Source organism: Mesoplodon mirus, assembly GCF_964341445.2.
Source record: "Mesoplodon mirus genome assembly, chromosome: 3".
NCBI classification, from domain to species: Eukaryota; Metazoa; Chordata; class Mammalia; order Artiodactyla; family Ziphiidae; genus Mesoplodon; species Mesoplodon mirus.
In genome coordinates, this window is record NC_138978.1 from 103511886 (window position 1) to 103535286 (window position 23401).

A 23401-nucleotide genomic window follows, 5' to 3' on the forward strand; every position below is an offset into this window, starting at 1 on the left:
CTGTCCCACAGACCTTGGACCCGCTTAGCCAGCCCCACACTCATGTAAGCCAATTCCATGTGATAAACTCATATAAATCTCCTACTGGGTCTGATTCATTGGTTGATACGGGGTGCTCCTGCTGACACACAGCATGGCAGGAAGCATCGGTGAACGAGTGGGGAGGTGTGTTTGGTGGAAGAGGCCCCCGTGGAAGCTCTGCAGTGGTACCAGGGTGTCATGAAGGTGTGGTAGTGGGAGTTCTTCCTCTGCCTGCACTGCAGCATTTGTGGTGCTCCTGCCAGCCCCCGGCCCGGTGGTACACACAGGGTCACATCACGACCTTTAAACAGTGGCTGAGACAAGCATTGTTATTCTCACCTTTCAGATAAAGAGTCATAACTGGAGACTCAGAGAACTCAAGTGACTCAACCACTAAGTGGCAGAAGTGAGATCTGGCTGGTCCCCAGGGGCCCTCCCAGCCCCCTCCCAGCAGCACTACCCATTGTCTTGCTAGCTGCCTTTGCAACTGTTCAGCATCTATGTGTCAAGTGCCTCTTCGGGGCCAGGCCCCAGGGCTGGGGATGGAGACCTAATAGTGAATGATCGGGTTCTTCCCCTGCCCTCATGGAGCTCCTAGTCCAGGCATCTCTCTGGGGCCTACGGCTGTTTGACAGCTGATGCTGGGCCTTCAGAAAGCTGTGGTTTGGACTTGGCTTTCCTGCCTGGACCTGGTTTTCCTGAGCAGTACCCAGGCTCACAGCCTGCAGGAGAAGCCATTGCAGAGGTAGGTGCTCTGGGCCTGCAGACAGAGTGGAGAGCTATCAGGGCACGAGCAGAAACCCTGGTGGCAGTCTCCCAGGGTTCCCTGGGCCTTGTTGGAGGCACTGGTAAGGGCACTGGAAAACGCCATCCAGAGGGAGATGCGGAAGGAGATGCACAGGGGCATGAGGGACTGCCTTTCATCTCCCTCCCACACACTGCCTCCCAGGGCCTAAGCCCTCCTATCCATCCAGCCTGAAGGAGCCCTCCACTGATGTGGGGAAACTGAGGCAGGTAGGTCTGCACCATCAGCCAGAGTGACAGCTCTCTGACTCTGTGTCCTAGCACCTTGGGAAATGAAAGCCAACAAGAGAATATCCCCCGATCTGGGTGTTTTAGTCACGTAGTTATCTTGTGAGTATAACTTTTTAGTCGGTTTATCTATTCTGGTTGTCTACACAAATCAGAGACGGGCTCCTTTCTACTTCCTATGGTATGTGTAGATCAGCCTCTTCCTCATGGATTCAATAAATATCATTTGAGGGCCTGCTATGTGCCCCACATCCTCCATCCCGACCCTGCAAGGACTATGGCTGATTGAGAAACTTGCTGAGGGCGAAGGGAACAAGGACCGTCCGGTGGAGGAAGGGAATTATCAATACTCTGCCAGTTGTAGACACTAGGACAGGATTTCCTTATGAATGTGTTTATATGTATATTTCTATTAAGCAAATATTTTACTTTTTTTCTCTCTCTCATTCTCACCATCTAACATAACATAACATAAAATAGTAGGTAACTTTATATCTCAGAATTTAAGTTACAGGATATTGAAGGGAGGAGTGTGAATCAACTAGGAGAAGAATGAGAATCAAACAGATAAAAGTTCCTGCTCTGATCGAGTCTCCATTGTAGTGGGGGAGAGAAATAATAAACAAACAAATAAAATATATAGGTATCAGTGGTGATAAATGATAAGAAAGCAGGAAAGAGGTAGAGGGAACATGATTGTGTGTATGTGTGCGTGTGTGTGGTTTCAGATAGGCTGATCAGGGAAGGCCTCCCTAGAGGTGACACTTGAGCCATGGGACCGAGCAGGTGCAAAGGTCCTGAGGTGGGTGCTGGAGGAGACCTGCTGTGGCTGGAACAGGAAGAAGGAGGCAGAGCACAGCATGAGACAGGGTAAGAGATAACGGGGACCCGATCACACAGGGCTTTTGGGTTTTGCTAAGGACTTTGGTTTTTACCCCAAGTGAGGTGAGGAACAAGGGCAGGACTTTGAGCTGAAGGATATGCTCTGACTTAGGTTTTCATGCAAACGTCTCTGCTTCCCACCCAGTGCCACCCAGGATTGTCAGAGCCCTGAGGTTCTGGGCTTTGTGGACCGGCAACCAGAGAAGGGGAGTCTGACGACACCTCCAACTCCCAGCCTAGGGCTCCAGCCCTTGATTGTCTTTTTAGGGTCTTTGTGAGGATAACATACAAATGAACCCTGTTTGGTTAGATTCTGTGAACGTGAGCCAAGCCCTCCTGGCTGGATTGAGCTGAACCCTGATGGTTGCAGAGAGGACCAAGGCACCTCTTTGCCCTGGAGGAGCCCTGCAGGAGGAGACAGACATATGTGTGACACACTAAGACGCAGTGTGAGGAGGTCCATCTGTGGAGAAGCTCAGAGGAGAGAGCGGTTTGTCCTGGAGGGGTTGGGCTGCTGGGGGCAGGGAATGAGGTGGGGGCATTCAGAGAGTAGGCAACACCGGAGCTGGGGTGCTAAAAAGAGAGGTCTGAGGGGCAGACCAGAAGAGGGAACAAGACACAGGGATAGGAAAGTGTGTGGAAGGTAAGAATCTGAATCTCCAACTCAGGGGTGAGATGAATCAAATTTTCTTTATTTTCTTACAACAGCTCAAATTCTCTTTTGACTCTGTTGCCACGACGTGGGGAAAATGTAACCTCTGTCGCTTTGGTGGGGAACCCCTGTCACTTTCCCTGGGACTGCTTTAATTCTTGGGGGCTTATGGAGAGCCAAGACGGGTAGGGGCAGGGATGTCTGCCTTTGGCAGCGCTGGCCCTGAGGCCCGTGGCTGGTTGTCCTGGGAAGCCCCAACCCCATGACCAGCCCTCAAGGCCCGGGGCTCCCCTGCTCCTTTCACACCAGTCTGAGGGGGACGCTTGGGCATCTGAGGGCGATGGGACGTCTGGTCTCTGACAGCCTCATACTGCAGAGGATTCTGGGCCCTCCCTGACACAAACTGCCTGTCGGGTGGACACCAGGCCACCCAACACAGCTCTGGGCCTCAGTTTCTCCTATTTAAAGGGGCAACTCTTATGTACTTGTGAGGGCGGGTGGGTGGAGAAAATGGGGTGGGAAGACAGGCTCCCTGGGCAGGCTGCATGTCAGAGCTTAGTGCCATCAGGGGCCTTGACCTCCACACCAAGGCACTGGCCCTGGCTCTCTGAACACACTGGGTGCGGTTTGGGAGGTTGTGTCACCCACCATACCACAGCTTAGCCAGAGATGCCCTGGGCAGGGGTGGGTGTGGGGGAGGCGGCCAGGACCACCCCTAGATTCCCTTGGTGGCCCTCGGTTCTCAGGGCATTGGCTGCTCTCAGGAATGCGGGTGGTTGCAGATGCCCTGGTCCCTGAATGGGACACTGGGAATCGCTGAGACCTCTCAACAGGCAGTCTAGAGGCTAGCAACGCCTGCTGTTTGGAGCCTCTAAAGAGCTGGGATTTATGTCCCTTCCCCACCGCCCATGTCTCTGGCTGAGGAGAGTGGCTCATTTTTTCCCTGTGCTGCGTGACTTTCCAAACTATATTTTCAGCCTCGGTTTGACGTCAGTCTCTCGCTCAGTCCCTAGGGATCCGCTTTGTGCATTTCCAGGCTGTCCGGGCCGGAGCCTCCCCATCCTCTTGGGCCTCTCATGCTGCCCCTGCAGTCCCTACTGCCATCTTTGGCCGCACTCCCTGGACAACAGCAGGTGGGGCTCCCTGGGCCCCCTGGGAGGCCCATGGATGTGGAAGCAGGGAGGGGAGTTGATGGTCAGCTGGAGAGAAGGCCAGGTGGACTGGTCTCCAATGTGGTGGGCTGTCCTGTGTGGCGTGTGAGTGTGTGTGTCGGGGGTGGAGAGCCAGAGGCAGGAGGAGGGAGCTAGGCTGGTGGAGATGTGAGGCTGCACGTTTGTTTCTAGGCTGCTTATCTGCAGATACTCCCTGGAACAGGCTCTGTCCCAAGGCCTAAAAAGAGGGAGGAAAAGATGAGAAAATGGGAGGGCGGAGTGGGGGAGAGAGAGGAAGATGGAGGAGGAGGGAAAGGGTGGGGGAGTAGTGGCAGAAGCAGAAGAATGGAATAATAGCACAATCACAGATTACATTGCATGGCTCATGGCTTTCCTATTTATTTAACCTCATTTAATCTTCAAAACAACTTTGCTGTGGATATTGTTCTCTTTTTACAGATGGAGAAAACCGTTGCAGAGACTGTTTTGGCTCAGCCCAGCTCTGCCCTCAGTTTTCGTTTCGGAGTTGAAGGGGCACAGTCTGCTCTGAGAGCTGAGCGTGTAGGCACCGCCTGAACCCGCATCAAACAGTGGCCCCTAAATACTGGTCATGACTTGTGTTCTGGGGTGTCTCCATCCCCACCCCATCTTTGAACCTAGACCAGGGCTCTATCTGCGCCAGGCACCCCAGACACAGTCAAGAGACTTCAGTTCCAGTTTTTGCCCTGACACCTACCTTCTGTGTGAATCCAGTGTAGTTACTTAAACTCTCTGGGCCCCAATTGCCTCATGGTCTTGTACCTGATAAGTTGAGCATGTCCTGGACTAGGTGCTTCTTCTCTCCAGTCCCTCACACCTGGGGCCCAGATGCCCTGCAGCTCATTGTCCCCAGTGATCTGTGGTTAATGTGGCCCTCAGCCACCCCAAACCAGAACCGTCGGGTCCTCCTTCACTCCATGTGCAGTGGACCACTGCACCCCGCTGACTGTGCCTCCTAAATACCTCGAGGATTGCTGTGCTCCCTGCCTGGTGTTTGGCAGATGCTGAAGAGATGCTAGTTCTTTTTCTTCTGAGCCCCTCTTCCTGCTTTGAAAATATCAAGTGATCTGAAAATGTGTCACTGTGGTACAGCCTCCCTTCTCACTTCTCTGCCAGTCACAGTGTCCCAACCCCTACCCGAGGGGCTGGGGCTACAAGACAGCTTCTGACTGCCACTACAGGGCCTGGGTTTGGGCTCTCATGGCCGCCAGGAGTGGCAGTATGTCACAGTGGTTAAGCATGTGGGCCTTAGACTCTAACCTCAAGTCTGCCACTAACTAGCTGTGTGACCTAGACAAGTGACCTAACCTCTCTGTGCTGCCATCTCCTCACCTGTAAAATGGAAATGATACTAGATACTACACCTTGTTATGAGAATTAAACGAATTTATATACACAAAATACTTAGAACAGTGCCTGGCAAAAACAAGCATTCAACAAATATTAACTTTTGTAATTATTGCCTGGAATATAATCACCTCCTCAGTGGCCTGTGCTTCCAGTTTTATCCCCTACAATACATTCTGCACTCAGTGGCCAGAGAGCTTTCTCTGTCACTCCATGCAGGGTTGCCAGATAAAATACAAGATGCCTAGTTTAAATTTAAATAGATGTTTGGTATTTGCTAAATCTGGCAACTCTTCTCCCATGCTTAAAATTTCCCCCTGGTTCTCCATTATCTTTAAAATAAAATCTAAGCTTTTTAGCATGACATTCAAGGGTGATTCAGACCTCTGCCCTTTCCATTTAATCTCTCACCTCCTTATTTCTTACCATCCCCAGCCCCCTCCTCTTACGCTCCAGCCATCTCCATCTGCCTACTTGGAATCCCAGAGAATGACTCTTAGCATTTTGGAGCTAGGATGGACCATTTGTCACATTTTTAGGTGAGGAAATTATGGTCCAGAGAGATTAAAGACCTGCCCAAAGCCACGCAGAGGTTAAGTGAAACTCACATCCCCTATGTTCTTGATAGGACCTCAAACCTTGGTTCTGCAACACTGAAAGCCAGGCTCAGGCCAGAGAAAGATCCTCTTGGAACAACAAACATACTAGGTTTAAAATTCCTGGCCTCAGAGGACCAGCCATGTGCTTCTCTTAGGGTCTGAGAGTTAGGGAAAGCTGTATCTGCTGGCCTGGAGCAGTTCCCAGGGGCCAGCCTCCGCAAGCTGTGATGCGTGAGAGGTTCTGGGGAGTTCTGGGGGGCAGAGAGCTGATCTGGAGGTGTTCCAGGCTCAGGTAAGGAGCTCCTCGGGGTATAGGGAAGTGCTTCTGAGACTCAGGGCTAGGGAAGCAAGACCCAGTTTGCAGCTCTGTACTTGGGGTTTCCCCAAGTCCAGGCAGCTGAGAGTGAGGCTGGGGATTATAAAATAGGCAGAATAATCCTGGCTGTGAATAATCCTGCCCAGAAGACTTGTGGTGGCCTCAGGGCAAACAGAGTGCAGGCCATTAGAATGGGAATGGGGGACCTTTCCCACTGGGCTCCTGGGGCAGGTCTCAGCACTCTGCAGTCACCCCCCAGCATCAAACCTGAAGTCGACCAGCTTCCCAGCCAGGTCCCTGGGAGGCTGTGGCTCTGTTTTAGGCACTCAATGCAAATCTCTGCTCAGTGCTGAGAACTTGGTCTCAGTAATTGACTTGTATGATGTCCAAAGACTCCGTGCATATAACAAGCTCAAAGTGAAGCATCATCTTTAGCAAAAAGATTTATCATGGAAACTGCGACAGCTTCCCATTTGTCTGGAGCAGAAGTAGGAGCGACTCTCCCTGCCAGGAATCATCTTTTGTCTTCAAAGCAGATTTCTCCCAGGTTGGAGTCGTCCTGGGCCCAGGCTGAGACCTGTGGCCGACTTCCTGGCCAAGGTCCCAGAGTCCTGGTGTCTCCATCTCAAGAATCTCAGTCACAGGCAGCAGGGATGAGGGAGAAAGTGGAGCCCTGGGTTTAGGAGCCCCGAGTTCCAGAACTGACTCTCTTAGGAGCTGGCTGTGACCTTGGGCAAGTCACTTGATACCTCAGGCTTTTACTGCTCTATCTGTAAAATGGAATTTGTGATTCCTGTTTAACTATCTTACAGCAGTAATGGAAGAAGAATCATCCATCACCTACTTCTCAGGGAAGCAGTGTGGCCAGTCCTCAGTGTGGGCAGAGTCTACCCGAGGAACATCCTGTGGGTGATCAGGTGTGACAGCGGGGAGGAGTGACACTGAGATGGGGCTTTGAAGGACAGAAAATCTTCTGATGAGGGGAGCCAAGGGGGAGGACCTTCTAGGCAGAAGAGATGATGCTGGGGGAAAGACTCAGGAGAATGCTGGGGCCCGTGAGCATGGAAGCTGGAACCCATGAGGAGATGCTTCCATTCATCCGCCCACTGTAGTAGAGTCGACTGCTTTTTAAAATCGCTTTCTATGTGCCGGACACTTTGTAATCACTCTAACTTTCACAACTTTCTTCAAAGTAGATAACATTATCCCTTTCACAAATAAGCAGCTGAGGCCCAGAGAGTCTAAGTAAGCTCTCCAAGGGAGTCACAAGTGAGTGACAGAGCCAGGACTCAGATTCAGGTCTGTCTCCCCAGGGTGCTGTGACACCCTGCCATGCTAACTACCAACCAGCGCTGAATGAATGTGTGCCTCCATCCCTCACCCCCTGCTAGGAGCCAGGGGAGGATTTTCTAGAAACAGGTTGGGCACTGGTTCTGCACTCCAGCAGCTGGTGGCCTTGGTAAAGGAAACACACACAGCTTGGGTGCTCGGCTGGCGGTGAAGCACAGAGGAAGCGTGGCCTGCATGGCACGGCCTCCCGGATCAGAGTAACTGCTCTCCACACCCCCCACCGTGAGCTTGGGCATGGGCTGGTATGGTCAGTCCACTGTTAGGCCGGCTAAGAGCCGGTGGGACGGGGACAGGCGGGGCAATCTGTCCTGAGCGCCACGGAGACTGCACAGGTGAAGAGAGTTAGGGAGACAGAGGCTCGCCCTGAGCCACTTTGGCTGGTACTGGCCTCCAGCCCGGTGGATTTTAACCTCTGTGGAGCCTGCTGGACACCCGTCCAAGGCCAGGTGGTGACAGAGCCCATGGCTGATGCTGACAGAGGCAGCCCTGTGATGACGTTTGTTTTTCTCTTCTGTCTCCTTCAAGAATACGTCAATGCACGAGTTTCTTTGTCTTCTCTGAATCCACCTCCCCCTGGACCCTCCACTGCTGGCAGCTTGAGCTCACGGGATTGAACCATGTGAATCAGTTCTGTGGTCGGCAGTGTCCTATCCCAAGACTTGGCTAGTGTTTCCTCCTCAGCCCACCTCAGTCAGAACACTGTCCCCCTCCCCAGGTCCTATCCCAGCACCCAGTATCCCCTGGGAATGCTCCTCCCCATCTGCCTGCCTGGCTGTGTTCTCCCTTCTCATCCTCCAGGAAGCCTTCCCTGACTTCTGTGGCCCAACCCTACTTCCAGACCCAAATGTCCCCAGAGCGCAGCTAATGGTTAACAAGATTCTCTTCTATTCACTTATCCATATGTACCTAAAGCAGGGCAGCTCTGTAAGGGCAGGAAGAGTCCTTTCCTGCCTTTTCATCTCATCCTCAGCACCAATCAAAGAAGGGCAAAGGACTTGGTGATATTTAAGGGATTCAGCTGGATGGGGGCAGATCTAGGACATTCTGATCAAAAAAAGATTTCCATAGATTACCATGGATGACATCTGGCTTTGCTCGACACTGCAGGACTTCTCATGATATATTAGCCACTCTCTCCACATGTATCAGCCAAGGGGCCAGGGCTGAGTCTCGGCACAGAATAATTAAGCTCTGTTCTCCTCCTTCCTTGGAGGACCTTTGACTCCAGCCAGGTGGGATAACCTGGGAGCCAAGGTACCGAAATCCCCACTCACCAGAGTCACACTTATATCTCAGTGGCCCCTCGCAGTCCCCAGTCCAGAGTGGGGCCCCAGTGAGGTGGGGGGGAGCCTGCTAAGGACACGCATGCTGATTCTTGCCCCAGTTTTCAACTGACTCGCCGCGTGACCTTGGACAAGTCCCTCGACCTTTCCGGGCCTGGTTACCTTCATCTGACAACAAGGGGATTGTAACAGTCCTCGAGGGTTGTTAAGGTGCTTTATGGCTCTGAACTTTTGCTTCTCTGACTCAGAGGCAAAGATGTCTATTGCTTCTCAAAAAAAAATATTCCTCTCCTGACAGCCAGCTTGGGAGATCAATAATTCTGTCAGAGCATCCTTGCAGTAAGGCTGGAACTCTGCAGTTTTCCCCGAGACTAGGCACTTTATCTTTATTCATTGTTCATCCCTTTTCTTCTTCTCCTTAGCCCTCCCTCCAGCCCCCTTCATCACCCCACCCCCAACCCCGGATTCGGCAACCTGCCTTGAATGAAGAGTGGCTGGTCACATGGCCTGGTCACCATGGAGACGGATCCCCGCAGACGAGGTAGGCATCAAAGTCACATGAGAACCCCAGAAAACTGGCTGAGGTATTTATAGAAGCAGGCTGGTGCTTTTACGGAAATGGGTCTATATTTGACTCTGGTACTGAAAACTTCATGCTGGCTCTGGGGCGAGGCAGGTTTTGCACCAGATTCTCCCTCCCCAGGTCGGGTGAGGCAGATAGCCCCCTGCCTTCCTATTGTCTCCTGGCACATTCCCCTCCCCACCTCACGCCCAGCTGATGCTGCTCCTAGTAGAGCAGAGCCCCGCTCCCTTCTGTTTACATGGAACAAGGCTTCTTCCCAGGCTGGGAGATTGGGGCTCCAGGATGCTGGGCATGTGGGCAGATTGGGACACCCTCTTTCACTACCCCCCCACCCTAAGTACAAACCAGAAGAATGTCCTTGCTGCTCTTCATAAATTTTAAAAGATACTGTCATTGCTCAAAGCCTTTGCCACTTCTTTCTTCCTTCAAAGTTTGGAGACAGCTGCCAAAGGGAGGAGGGCTTCAGCTACCCAGCCCTTCGTGGATGTTACAGCCGTGTTCCAGAAAAGCAAGTTCATGCTAGCGGGAACCATTATTTATTGAGCACTCACCTTATACATGTTATCTCATATACGCCCGCCTCACACGCCCTAGAACATAGATACTGCCGTTATCCCCATTTCACAGATGCGGACGAGGAAGCTCCAAGTCAGGATGAGAACCCCAACCTATCTGATTCCACAGTCCCCGCCCTTCCCACCGTGCCCCGCTGTGGAGAAGGCAGAGCAAGCCTGAGCGGAATGGATAGAGGGGAGGAAGGGGCCGAGGAGAGCGCGGCAGACAGTTGCAGTCTAGGGGAGCAAGGAGAAATTCATTTTGCTATTTTAATGATCAGGTAATACATGCCCACGGTCAAGAAAAATTACAACAAAACTCAGTAAGTTCAATGCCAAATTTCTGTTCCCAGGGCCCTCCAGCCCCCAGTTTCCTTCTGCAGAGGAAGTCACCATGGCCAGTTTCAGATGTCCCTTTCTAGAGATCTCACATGCACTATAGAAGCAGATATGGATATACTGAATCGACATGGTACGGACATAAGGTATAAAATTCAAACGGTGAAAAATAAATCTTTCTCCCATGCCTGCCCACAGACATGCTCACCCTAGAGGCATGCACTATTATCAGTATCTTATGTATCATTCCAGAAATATTTTATGCCTCTACAAGTATGTGCAGCATACACAAATGGTCACACCCTCTCCAAGCTATCCTGCATCTTTTTATCATTTAACAACACATTTTGCAGATGTTTCCAAATCAGAACATGGAGCAGACTTGTTCATTTTAATGGCTGCAAAAAGTTTGATTGTGTGATGGTACCATAAATTATGTAAACAGTTTCTTGTTGATAGACAGCTAAATAGTTTCCATTTTTAAATTACAAATACTGCTGAAGGAGAATCTTTAGATGAATGTCTTTAAACAAACACATATGCAAAATGAGTGTGTGCTTCCATAATTTTGACAGATGTGGCCTAATGGGCAATGGGATGCACCTTTGTAATTTTGAAAAATATAGTCTAATTATCTTCCACAGAGATTGTACAATTTAACTCTTCTCCCACTAGCAACATGTGTGTTATCAACCTTCTTTTACTAAAAACAAAAAATTTGCCAACATACTAGGTAAAATACATATCTCATTTTTCAGTGTGCATTTCTTCTATTATGAATGAAACTAAACATCTTTTTATATATGTAGGAGCCACTTGTATTTTATTTTCCATGAACTTTCTATTCACATCATTTTCTCTTTTTCTTACTGATTTTTAGGCACTCTTTATATATTAAAAAAATACCACCTCCACTTTTTAAACAGTCACTCCACAGATATCCCTCAACACCCACTATATGGCAGGACTGTTCTAGGCTCTGTTCTAGGGAATACAGAGTTCATCTGTCTAGTTGGGAGCAGACAACAAGTAAATAAACATGAATGTGAATTGAGTGCCAGATGTGAGAAGTGATATGGAGAACAATAAAGCAGAAGGAGGTAAAGGGAGTACCAGTCATTATATCAGACTTAGAAAGGTCTTCCCCACTCCACATTGTGACAATTTTTTCCCCCATGCTTTCATTTAGTACTTTTAGCTTTCATTAAAAAAAAAAATTAGACTTTTAAAAGGACAAACTTCTGACTTTGATGATCCTATTGTATGTTTACTTTCCTAGTTCATCAGTTTCTACCTTGTCTTTATCATTTACTTTCTTTGGGTCTATTTTCCTAAGTTCTTGAGATGGTTGGTTGATTCATTGATTTTCACTCTTTCTTCTTTTCTAATATATCTATTTAAGGCTGTAAATACCCCTCTAAGTACTGCTTTTGATGCCGCCTATGGATTATTTTTTCCTTTCATTTATTATCTCAATACATCTACAAGGTATGTGGGTATAAGCAGTAAGGCAGGGATTCAAATTTACTTTTTTTCAGATGGCCAAACCAATACTGTCTATTAAAAATCTATCTTCCCCCTACTCATTTGAAATGTAATCTTTATTATATTTTAAATGACTGAATCTGGGTTTATTTCTGGACTATGTTCTGCTTCATGTATTTCTCATAACTAGGACTACATTAATTTAAACATGTAGCTTTATACTATGTTTTACCACCTGGTAAATTCCCACACCACACCCATTCTCTCCTTTAATTTCCTTGGATATTTTTGCTGGTTTCTTTTTTCAGATGAAGCTTAGTATCAGCTTGCTTAGTTAAAAAGAAAAATAAAACCCCTTTGTTATTTTCACGGGTCATTTTAAAACATAGATTAATTTAGAGAGAATTAACATGTTCATTATGTTTTGTCTTCCAATCTAAGAACATGTTTCTTTTCTTATGGTCAAATGTCCTTTTGGAGCTCTCAGTGGCATTCAGGAGCTTTCTACACATCTTTTAAAGTTTATTTCTAAGTATTTTTCTTTTTTTTTGTTGCTATTGCAAATGAAGCACTTCTTACGTTTTCTTACTGGTTGTTGTAGATCTGAAGGCTATAGATATCCTACATGTTAATTTTGCAAACAATCACTTACTGAATTATATTGTTTAAGATTTTTAGTTCTGAGTTATTTTTTAAATGAAGTTTTCAGCTTTTAAGGAAAGAAAGCACATTATATTTTAAAACTTCCAGGGTAAACGGCTATTTAATCCTTCAATGAGTTAATAGGTGTAAGATGCTTAGAGTAGCATTGGGCACATCTTAAGAGCTAATAGCAACAGTGGGAATATGCCTTGAGTTTTCACAGGGTTTTATCTCATTTAATTCTTACAATGACCCCATGAGGTTAGAGAACACATTATTTCTATTTTCCAGATAAAGAATCTGAAGGTCAGAGATATTAAGCAATTTGTCAAAGGTCACCTGGCAAGGCAGTGTTGGATTGGCACCTGAGTTTATCTGACTGTATACATAACACTGTCTCAGAGAAAGAGAACAAGGCAAGTCCTTTTGTCACGTGAAGGGTCTGTTAGAATCGCTCATCCCACAGGTGGGTTTTGATTTGTGTTTTGGACGTTTACGAAGGGGTGTGTTTAGTCGGGGCACCCACCGTGCTTGATAAGGGCCCTATGGAGTCAGATGCCCCGGGGCCAGCATTCTAGGCCACTGAGTTCCAATAAGCAGAAGGTCGGGCTGCCTTTGGAGTTGGACAGTGGGGCCTGGTCTGCCTTTGCATTGCGCCTCTTGTTCCTGTGAAGAGCTGTCCATTCCTCTCCTCCAGCACAGCACATGACCACCTCGCGATGCTGATGCCAGGGGGCGGGGGGACGTGAGGAACCAAGTGGTTCACAGGATCACCTGAGTCACACGTGGGGAAAATCAGGTGGAGGTGCAGGAAGAAATCTGGAGGTCCCCTCGGTCCTCCTGGGCCTCTGACCTCTCACTGCTTCTCTCTCTCCTCATATTTCCCCAACCCTGCTCACCTCTGGGGTTCTCTCAGGCCCGGAAGTGAGGCTTCCACTTTACAGCCTGGGGAGTTAAGGTCAAGAACGAAGAGACTCTCAGAGCTGCTGTGAGGTGGGACCTGGGAATAGAAATTGCAGTCTCCTTTCAGGGAGCAGTGATGCTTCTGAAGGGCTCTGGGGTTGCCACCTCCCATTTAAGTCTAGATAGGAAGTCATCCCTATAATGTCACTATCATGCTGTAAAACTTTCAGTGGCTCCCTATTACCTTCTGAAATAAGTAGAGGCTTTTTTATCCTGGCATGTCAGGCCTCCACATTAGCAAATCCAACTTGCCTTCTGGCTTTATTTCTCACTTGTCCCCTAAGCCCACAGCTTCTAAATGTCCTGGCTGGATCCAGACCTAGGTCTGTGAGGCTGGGGACATGGTAAATTCCTTCACAAGCTGAGGAGGAATGGTTGCTCTCTACTCTTTTAGAGTGGTCCTCTAGCTCCAGAGAGGAAGCTAGATAGACTGGTTATATCCATCCTTTCATCTGAAAATGATAATTCTATTAGTGCAGCTCAAACTTAACATTAGCTACTTTAGCAGCATTTCACATGGCTGGCTTCATATTTATAGCTTAAAATAAAACTCCAGTTATTTTTCATATAAACTCTGATGGAACTGAGAAGGATGGATTTTGAGAAGAAACATGAAACAGAAATGTAAAAGGGAATGAAATCATCTGTGCTGTTTCTACAAAGATTCTTACATGAATCATATATATATTGCACATGCCCAAGCAGAGACAGAGAAGGTTGGGGGCGGGGGAAGATTCGATAGAGTCTTGTTCCCTTTTCCAAACAACATAATACTCAGAGCAAAAACTGAAATCAACACAAACCCCTAGGTGCTAACAAAGTCCCTTTTTCACTGCTTCAGGAAACATTTGCTTCCTCTTATGGACATAAGATGAATTTCATAGTTGTCTTCTCCCATCTGGGGCTGCTTTGGGGCTTTCGTTAGGCTCTGGCCTAGGCAGAGGAAAGTTGTTTAGCTCCTAACACCTTCCAAGTTGTCCTTGACTGGCTGTATAAAACCTGCCTCTGAATTCAGCCATGAGCTACTGAGTTTAGTACAGTGCCCGACATGGACTAGCTCTCCCCACATATGATGTCATTGGATTGGAACACCAGATCACTGCCTGTAGACAGGAGCAGGTGTGCTCAGAGCTACATGAAGGGCTGACATCCTCCAAGGTTGGCACCAGGGGAGGCAGGAGAGGAGGGACAGCTGCCTGCATGTCCTGACTCTGCCCAGGGAAATCCCTTCCCCATTCAGGTTCTCGCTGCTCCCTCAACACATGACTCATTTGGACAGGTGACCTCCTGGATGGCCTGGTTTGCAAGGCAAAGCTCCAGGCGCTGTTGCATCTGCATGGGACCCCAGGACAAAGGGATCTGGCTTGAAGCCCCCCTTCCAAGCCCCTGGCCCAGCTCCTCACTGTGTATCTTCACACCATCATCACCATCATCATCATCATCAACACAGCAGCAGGTACGTGTACTGAGTCCTCCTATGGTCCAGGCTGCTCCTAGAAACGTGTTACTTGGGGAAAAAATCTCATTTAACACTCAATATCCCGCGAAGGGGTACTATTATTCTCCCTATTTCACAGATGAGGAGGCTTGGCCCTGAGAGTTCCCAAGCTAGTCATAATGGGGTGAACTATGAATGCTGGCACCTCGACTGCAGGGACCAAGTTTTTAGGCTCAAATGTCTTTCTTCTGTGATAGACGTTGTCATCTCACCTCTTGACTCCTCCTCTCTGTCTTCTTTCTTGACCCTTCTTGCTTCTCCTGCCCCTTAGAAGTGAGCACTGCCCTGCATCCCCAAAATTCTATCTTCTTGACCGCCTTCTATGTACTTCCTCTGCCATCTTTTCCTCCGCTTAACGACCCCTTTTATGCTTATGACTCCCCAGTCTGCATCTCTACCCTCTTGCCTGGACTTTATGCCCATATTTCTAACCACACTTTATTTTTTCAGCAAATTTTTATGGAGTGTCTGCTCTGTGTTGAAGATGGTCTCTGCCCCATGAAGCTTACACCCCAGCCAAGGAGACCGTCACTCAGCCACCAGTCACACCACTAAGTCCTCAGTTACAATCATGATGAGGGCCACAAAGGAGAAGGCATGTCTACCTGGGAAGTGGACTGAATTCTTCTCCAGGTCAGGGGAGGCATGAAGAAGTAGGATTTGAGGTGAACTCTGTGGGGGAGTGGATGGGGAACAGGGGAAGAGGAGTGGGATGTAGCAGCTTGGGGTGGAGAAGGCACAGGGACTGAAGGCTGAGTCAGGAAGGAGTGGGTGAGCAGGAGAGCTGAGAAGGTCGTGTAGGTAGTGGGCTGCAGGGAAGGCTGAGGGGAGAGGGGTGTGAAATGAGGCTGGAGATGACGAGGGGCCTTGAAGGACATGTTAAAGATGTGGGCAAAAGTCTGCAAGCTGGAGAAGGGTGTGAGCATATCTGTGCTTCTAAAAGATCACGCTCGCTGCTACGTGGAGAAAAGGTGACGGGACTGAAGTCTGAGTCAGGAGGCGATTGTGAGAGTTCACGCGGGTGGTGATTATTGCCTAGACTAGGGTTGTGGCAGCAGAATTAAACAGAACTGGCCAGATTCTAGAGGTACTTAGGAGATAAAATCTCCAGGATTTAGTGATAGTTTTTGTGAGGGAGTAAGAAAGGGTTAGGGTTAGAAAGAGCAGGGTGGGTGTTCGAGGACCGTGGAGAGGGTTGGAGTGACCTTCATCAGAGTAGGGAAGTAAGTCGACCAGGGAGTCATAGGAAGGTCATGGAAGGTCATAGGAAGGCAGCAGGAGCAGCCCACCTGAGGTTGGAAACCATGAAGTCAGAGGGAGACCCATGTACCCCCATAGTGTGTTTTTCTCTAGAGAACTTGGTCTAGAGAAACCAGGTATCGAGTTCACTCAAGGTTGGGGTTTTACTGGATAGACGTGATACAAAGGCAGAGAGGCAAGGACACCTGCTTATGTCTTGATATCCCTGGATACTTCATTCTCAATATGCCTCAAATCCATTATCTCATTACTTTCTTCCCCAATGCTCCCCAAATCTGCTCCTCTTTCTAGATTCCTTACCTTGGTTAACAACAATACAATTACCCAATAATATCAGTAATAACAGTAATTTATTAAGCAGGTGATATCAGATGTGACACCAGATGTTTTAAAAGAATCATCTCCTCTGATCACCATAATAACTTTATGGAATATGTGTTACCCATTTTACAGATGTGGAAACTGAGGCTCAGAGAGGTTACATAACTTCCTCAAGGTTTCTAGTAAATGGCAGTCAGGATGAAAAGTTAGGTCTGTATGAATCCAAAGTCCTTCCCCTTTCTCCTCACTGCACCACCTTCAAGTTCCCCACCTTATAACCACCTATCTTGGATTCTTTCCTTTTTCTCCCTCCTACACAGGGTCAGTCATCACGTTCCGTTTGGTTTACGTCCATCAAGCCTCCTGTATCACTTGTTACTGCCTGCCATGCCCCTCCACCCCACTCTGCATCGCTGGCTAGATCCACCAGAGTGGAAGCTCCACAAGGGCAGGGATCATTATCTGTCTTGTTTTCTGCCGTATCCTCAGGGCCTAAAACAGTGTAGGCAAACACTAAGTAGTGGTTGAGTCAAGAGATAAATGTCTATCAGAAGATAATTCTCCATGGGTGACTCAAGTTTCCACGTCTCATGGGTAGAGGCATTGATGGCTTTTTGTTCCAGACTATCTTTTTGAGGAGGTTGCATGGCAAACAGCCTTGAAAGACAGAGATAGTGTCTCCCCCATTGGAGGCCAGGTATATTTGCCATCCAATATAATAATGTCTCCCTCAGGAGCAAAGGTTGGCAGGTTTGCTTGCATTATAAAAAGACTGGGGCTTCCCTGGTGGCGCAGTGGTTGAGAGTCCGCCTGCCGATGCAGGGGACACGGGTTCGTGCCCCGGTCCGGGAGGATCCCACATGCCGCGGAGTGGCTGGGCCTGTGAGCCATGGCCGCTGAGCCTGCGCGTCCAGAGCCTGTGCTCCGCAACAGGAGAGGCCACAACAGTGAGAGGCCCGCGTACCGCAAAAAAAAAAAAAAAAAAAAAAAAAGACTGGGGTTTCCTAAGCTTGGAGCTCCTCAGCATGTGCAGTATCACCTGGGCCCAGCCGCACATCCCTCCCATGGGACTTGGGGGTTAGAGAAACTGATCTGGATGCTAAGCTCATGCTACCTGCTGTGCTATGAGTACGGAAGTCCTTTGTCTCTGGCCCAGGAGTGAGATGCAAGGGTAAAATCTCAGGGCCTTCAGAATTCATGACAATGGTCCTACTGCCTTTCAGTAGAGCAACTGATACAGCCTCCACCTCCCATCCCCCCCAGACACTGGCCTCTAATGCCAAGGTCCCCTTAGTGTCCTCTAGTGCCGAGATAATTCATCCAGACTCCCCACACAGCCCTCCCAGGCCCTGAGGGATGACTCCTACCTCCCTAACTGCACCTCCGCTCATCCCACCCCTGCTCCAGCTCAGGCAGTCATCCCAGCTGCACACCTTCTCCACTCTCTTGCACCTTTGCCCTTATCATGCTGTTCCCTCCACAAGGGTCATCCTTCACCCTTTCCATTGAAATCCTGTCCACCCTTTGCGGCCAGGATCCTGTCTCACCTCCTCCATAAGGCCTGCCCAGAGCTCAGTCACTCTCCGAGCTTCACTCACTTTACTCATCTTGTAGGGTCCTCCCATCCTTCTGTCTTGAATTGTGGCCTCCTGGGTAAATCCCACTCTGCCTCTCCCCGAGGTTCCATGCCTTCATCTCCCAGAGCGGTGATCTTCACAACTCCTGCAGCCCCTGGCATACAGTAGGAGCTCAATAGATGGGCGATGTATAGAGGAGTTGAACGGCACAGGGAAGGGTCTTGCAGAATGGTAGGAGGGAAGGACAGTGGAGTGGAAAAGTGTGGAGAAGAGAGTGAACAAAGGCATTGAGGTGGAAGTGGCTAGGGCAGGGGAATAACCACTTTGTCGGGGGTTGAGTTCATACCAGGAGGCCGAAAGAGATGCGCCTTGAAAGATGAAGGAAGTGAGGCCCAGGGCTCAGGAGGGCTTCGGCTATGGGGCTCCCATTCCTCTTTGAGGTTAGAACCTGGTAATGCTCCAGAATCTGGGCCCCTTGGTCAGGGGCCTCCAGAGGCTGCTCCCGGGGCAGCCCCCTGCCTCTCCCTGCCCACCCGCCTCTGTCTGCGTCGTCCATCAGAGCCTCGCTCACGGCCCCAGAGCCTCGCATTGACGCGGGCCCGTGCGTGAGTCAAGCCTGCGTCACGGCGCCCCGCCGCCAGGGTGGCCTTTCGCAAAGCGAGGTAACAGTGCGCGCTGCGCTCCGCCCCGCTCCGTTCCGCTCCGCAGAGCCGGCGCGGCCAGGGCGCAGGGAGGGTGGCCCTCGGTCCCGGTGCCTGCAGCCTCACGCACTACCTCCGCCGCGGGACCTGGGTTCCCGGACCGCTCCCCCGAGGCCCGAGCGCGCCGCGGGCGGGAGACGGGCAGGGACAAGCGGCGAGGAGAGGGAGAGAGGAGCGAGCAGAGTCTCGTGCGCCGGCGCGCGGCCCCGGGTCCCCTCCCAGCCCTGGCCGGGGCCCATCGCCGCCACACTCAGACTGCCCGTCGTGGGAGGGGCTGTGCGCCCGCGACCCGTCGGGGACCGCAGCTGCTCGGTCGGAGTGCAGCGGCCGAGACCGCGCGACGGCCACGCGGGACAGGTGAGTCGCCGGCCGCGCCCCGTCTGGCTTTGTGGGACCAGCCACCGCAACTTCAGTTATTCCGGCCCCGCCCCAGCCAGGGAGGCCTAAGGACCGAGGTGCGAGGCGGCGCTGCCGGGGTATCGACCCAGCCTTGCGAGGGCCCCGGGCTCCTCCCGCCCCTCCAGCCGCCGTTTCCTGGCGACGGAGCCCCGGGGCCCGCGCTTCTCGGGCGCTCCGGGGGTGCCCTGCGCTGCGCTCACGGTTGGACACCGGACTCCCGTTTCCGGGGCTAAGAGGGCCCAAGAACTCCGGAGGTAATCGGGCAGAGCTGCAGAGGCAAGCGCCCGCGGAGGACCGGGGAGGAGGCCCGGCCAGAATCGCCACCTGGAGCTGCGCGCCCAGGGCGCAGTTCCCTCGGGGAGGCTCCTGCGCGGCAGGAGACCCCAGCCCCAGCCGCTCGGCTTCAGGCCTGTGACCTTGACAGTAACATTGGCAAGAGAAGCAGAGCGCTCACGCGCGAGATGAATATTTAATTCCCAGTCTTGGGGCTGGTCCTCGCTGAATTCGGAGCTAGCGGGGAGCCCATCCTCCCTCGAGGAAAGCGCATCTGGGAACCGAATGGCGGAGATGGGGGGCGTGCGCGGGGTGCAGGTCTGGAGGGGGCACCGCCTCGGCAGAGAGGCCTCTGCCACGTTTATACCTGTGCGCGCCGTGCTCTCTAGCGATGCTAGTGTGTCTAGCGCACAGTGCTCTGGGGAGGGCCGCTCCCGCAGGGGCGCGGTCTCCTGCTCTATCCTTTTAAAGCTCAAACAGCCCTGTCAGGGCTGCAAGTGTTCAGAAAGCCGGAGGCCACTCACCTTACAGGACCCAGTCGCTGTGACGCGGAGTTAAAAAAAATTTGTTCCCACCCCTCTTTCGTTCTTTGAGAAAAAATTTAACGGACCCTTTGGATTAGGAAATTTCTAACCAGAGCTACCTTTGGGGCAATTCTGCTGTGAGTATGAGGCAGGTGGGGTTGGGTTGGGGAGAGAAGTCAGGGGTGTAGAGAAGGAAGATTCTTTTGAGGGCACTGCCCCTGCCTGTTAACAGGAACTTTCAGGAACTAAGAAAATCCTGTAATGGCTCGCCCCAAAATTCAACCAAAACTTTAGTTATGCTGTGCTGGACCTACCGACTGATGTCTGAAGAACAAGGCCAGAGTGTGTGGAGGTTAACAGAGGGCTTCTTTCGTCTCATGTTGTGCTTGCATTATCCCATGGTCTGGTGAGGTGGACCCATCACCTGGGCAGGAAGAGCTTTGAGGTCACACCTGCTTGTCCTTGGCCATGGCCCATCCATGGGACCATGAGAAGCTCAGCTCCTCTGCTGGCTTTTTGTCTAATAGAGCAGCTGTGGCTAAGTAGGTGGTGAATTTCAGCAAATCCCTGCATCTCAGCCTGGAGGGTGACTCAGTGTAGAAGGCAAATCGTGCCCACCAGCTCTGACTGGAGTGAATGTGTTTGGCCTGAGTCACACACAGAGTCATGTGTCAGCTGTTTGTGAGTTGAATGGAGTTTACCAGGACTTGTGAGTGGCAGTGACCCAAGCTCTCAGTGTTTTGGAGTCACTGACCAAAGGTGAGCAAGTCTCTAGAATGAGCTAAGCAGAGCTCAGGCTGCCTGAGCTGCTGGGCAAGGGTCCTGGAGCTCTGACCCCATGGGGAAAGTGAGCAGGGCCGGGTTGGGGGGGTGCTGGAGGAGAGGCTTGGCGGGGGGGCCCTGTAATTTCAGTGAGAACTTGGCCCAGTGCTCTGCCATGTGCCAGCATGGGGTGACCTTGGGCAAGTCCCTTTACCTCCCGAGCCTTGGTTTCCTCAGCTGTGAAGCAGGGATGCCAGTGGTACCTTTTCTTTTCTTCTTTTTTTTTTTTTTGCGGTACGTGGGCCTCTCACTGTTGTGGCCTCTCCCATTGCGGAGCACAGGCTCCGGACGCGCAGGCTCAGCGGCCATGGCTCACGGGCCCAGCCGCTCCGCGGCATGTGGGATCTTCCCGGACCGGGGCACGAACCCGTGTCCCCTGCATCGGCAGGCGGACTCTCAACCACTGCGCCACCAGGGAAGCCCCACAGTGGCACCTTTTCTGCAGGCTTATTTTTGAAACCAGTGCTAGACATGTAGCAGATGCTCGTTAAATGTTAGTTCCCCACCCCTTTCCTTATGGGCCTTAATCAGAAGTGATTCTTTCTGTTCCTGTCCTTGTTTCTTGGTGTGAGAGGGGACGTGGAGACAAATGAAAGTGGCAGGGCTTTCCATGTGGTTAAGAAGGACGCATAACTCAGCTTCAAACTGACCTATTTCCAACCCTCAGGTCTCCCCTGGGGGACCCTGAATGGGGAAGCCTGAGTAAGAGCAGTGCTATGGTGGGTGGAGTGGAAGGTAGGGGGTGAGAGGGGCTGTGCTGGGTCTGCTGGGTGCCCTTGGTTGCCTGCAGTTGCTTCAGGGTGAGACCCTAGCACAGACTTTGACTCCTGAGGCTTGTTCATGGCTGTGGCCTACACCCAAGTTGCAGCACTCGCTAAACTTCAGGGGTCCCTGCTCTTTGATCAGGTCTTGCCATCCCCCTCCGCACCTGTCCTGTCCATAATGGAGTTGGGAGCTGCAGAAGAACAGCCCAGGAGAGGCTAGGCTGGCCTTCTTGGAGAGGAAAGGAGTATATCTCCTGCCTTTCCTGAAAGATCCTGGGCCACTGGCTCCCTCCTGTAATATGTCTAGACCTGGTGCTGAGCTAAGATGTGTGCACCTTAAGAGCAAAGGAAATACGGGGATCCCCAGGGCAGCAAGAAAGAAGCCATGCTGACCCAGGGGACTCCAGTCTGCTTCTGGAAATGTGCATGTGTTTGTGTGTGGGGGGGTGATACGTGAACCCTGGAATCACTGCCCTCCCAATTGGATCTGGGAGCAAATTCCAAGGATGATAAATACAGAGATGGGAGGATTCCTAAGAAGCAAGTTCCTTCTGCCTGTGCAGCATCCCTTCCCTGTGCTCCTTCCTGTCCAGGTTTGCTGCAGCAGGACAATTCATCATTAATCCCTTCAAAGCTGCTAAGGTAAGCAGCAGAACAGTTTAAAAGGAAGATGGATTTCGTTTTTGTTTTTGTTTTCCTGAAAACCAGGTCTGAGTTATTGCTTGCTCTCAGGCTGGGCTGCAAGAAGTCCTCACAACAAAATATCTGGAGCACCAGAATGGAAAAACTCTGTTAGCCCGTACAAAGTCCTTTTATAGCAGCCCTCTCCTGACTGATATCCCAGGCTTCCAGAGGTCAGAAGCACAGTACCGCAGGTAGATCTGTATTAGTGCACTGTCCCGAACGCAGGTGGGATGGTGATCTGTGGGGATATACCTACTTGGCCTGCTTTTAGGAGGGCCAGGTGCTGGGTTCCAGCAGCTCACTCGGTGCTTGGCACACAGTAATAATATCCAGGTTTTTATTGAGGCTTGTGCTAAGTGCTTTATTCATACACTATCTCGTTTAACCTTCGTTACAGTCCCAGGAGGCATATTATTGCTCTCAGCAGTTTACAGACGTGGGACTTGAGGTTCAGAGAGGTTAAATAATTTGCTCAAGGTCACACAGTAGTGAATGGCAACCTGAGAATTTGAACTCAGGTCTGTCAGATTCCAGACTTCATGCTCTTGATGTCTATGTGATGTGTCTCTGTAATAAGTTCTTAATAAATGTTGCTGACAACCTAGGCATTTACCCAAATGAGCTTGTCTAAACCTGTGAGTTTGGTTCTTTAAGCTGGTGCCCTGAGAAGGGGGTATGAGCCTCTACTAATGGGAAATTGGTAGAGAATGAACATTTCTCAGTTTCTAAGTTTTGGGGAATACAGTATGTGGTTCCAGGTAGATTGGAATCCAGAAGAACATCCCAGGCTCCATCTTGGTGCTTTACTGTCCTGTCCATCTTTCTCTTCCTGGCCTCTACCACCCCTGACCTCATTCCCTTAAAGTTTGTCCAAGTCTGGGGTTGGTTCTGGGAGCAGTGAGGGAAGAGTCAGAGCAGATTAGAGGTTGCGCTGAGGATTTCTGTGTCTGCAGAATCAAGGACAGCCAGTCGCTGGTGGGAGCTCTGTTGTGTCAGGTTTCTCTGCTGGACAGGGTGTGCTAGGGACCTGCAGCAGTTTCTGGTGAAGTCCCAGACCCCAGAGCAAAACTGCTAACACTCCAAGGTTATTTACAGCAGCTGTGGCATGGGCTGCCCAGAGGGATGTTGCTTGCTTCCTGGTCCTGTCCTGTGGAGCCCACTCTCTTTATCCTTGGGGCTCCACCACTTGCATCCTTGGCTGTTCTGGGAAACTTGGCATCCTCCTGGCTCTCCATCTCTTCTCTCTCTCTCTGAGAAATCATCTGGAGGAATAGGCCCATACTGTCCTAGCCTGGAGGAATAGGCCCATACTGTCCTAGCCTGGAGGAATAGGCCCATAC

The 23401-nt window shown here is 50.6% G+C and overlaps 1 protein-coding gene across 3 annotated transcripts in view; it reads left to right on the plus strand.

Annotated features, from left to right (window-relative positions):
- The first annotated feature begins 18577 nt into the window (after positions 1–18577).
- Positions 18578–23401, plus strand: part of SLC6A17 (solute carrier family 6 member 17) — a 54816-nt gene continuing 49992 nt past the window's right edge. For all 3 annotated transcript variants that reach the window (XM_082616447.1, XM_082616449.1, XM_082616448.1), the window contains exon 1: positions 18578–18952. The gene's annotated coding sequence lies outside the window, so the exon portion shown is untranslated. The remainder of the gene's footprint in view (positions 18953–23401) is intronic.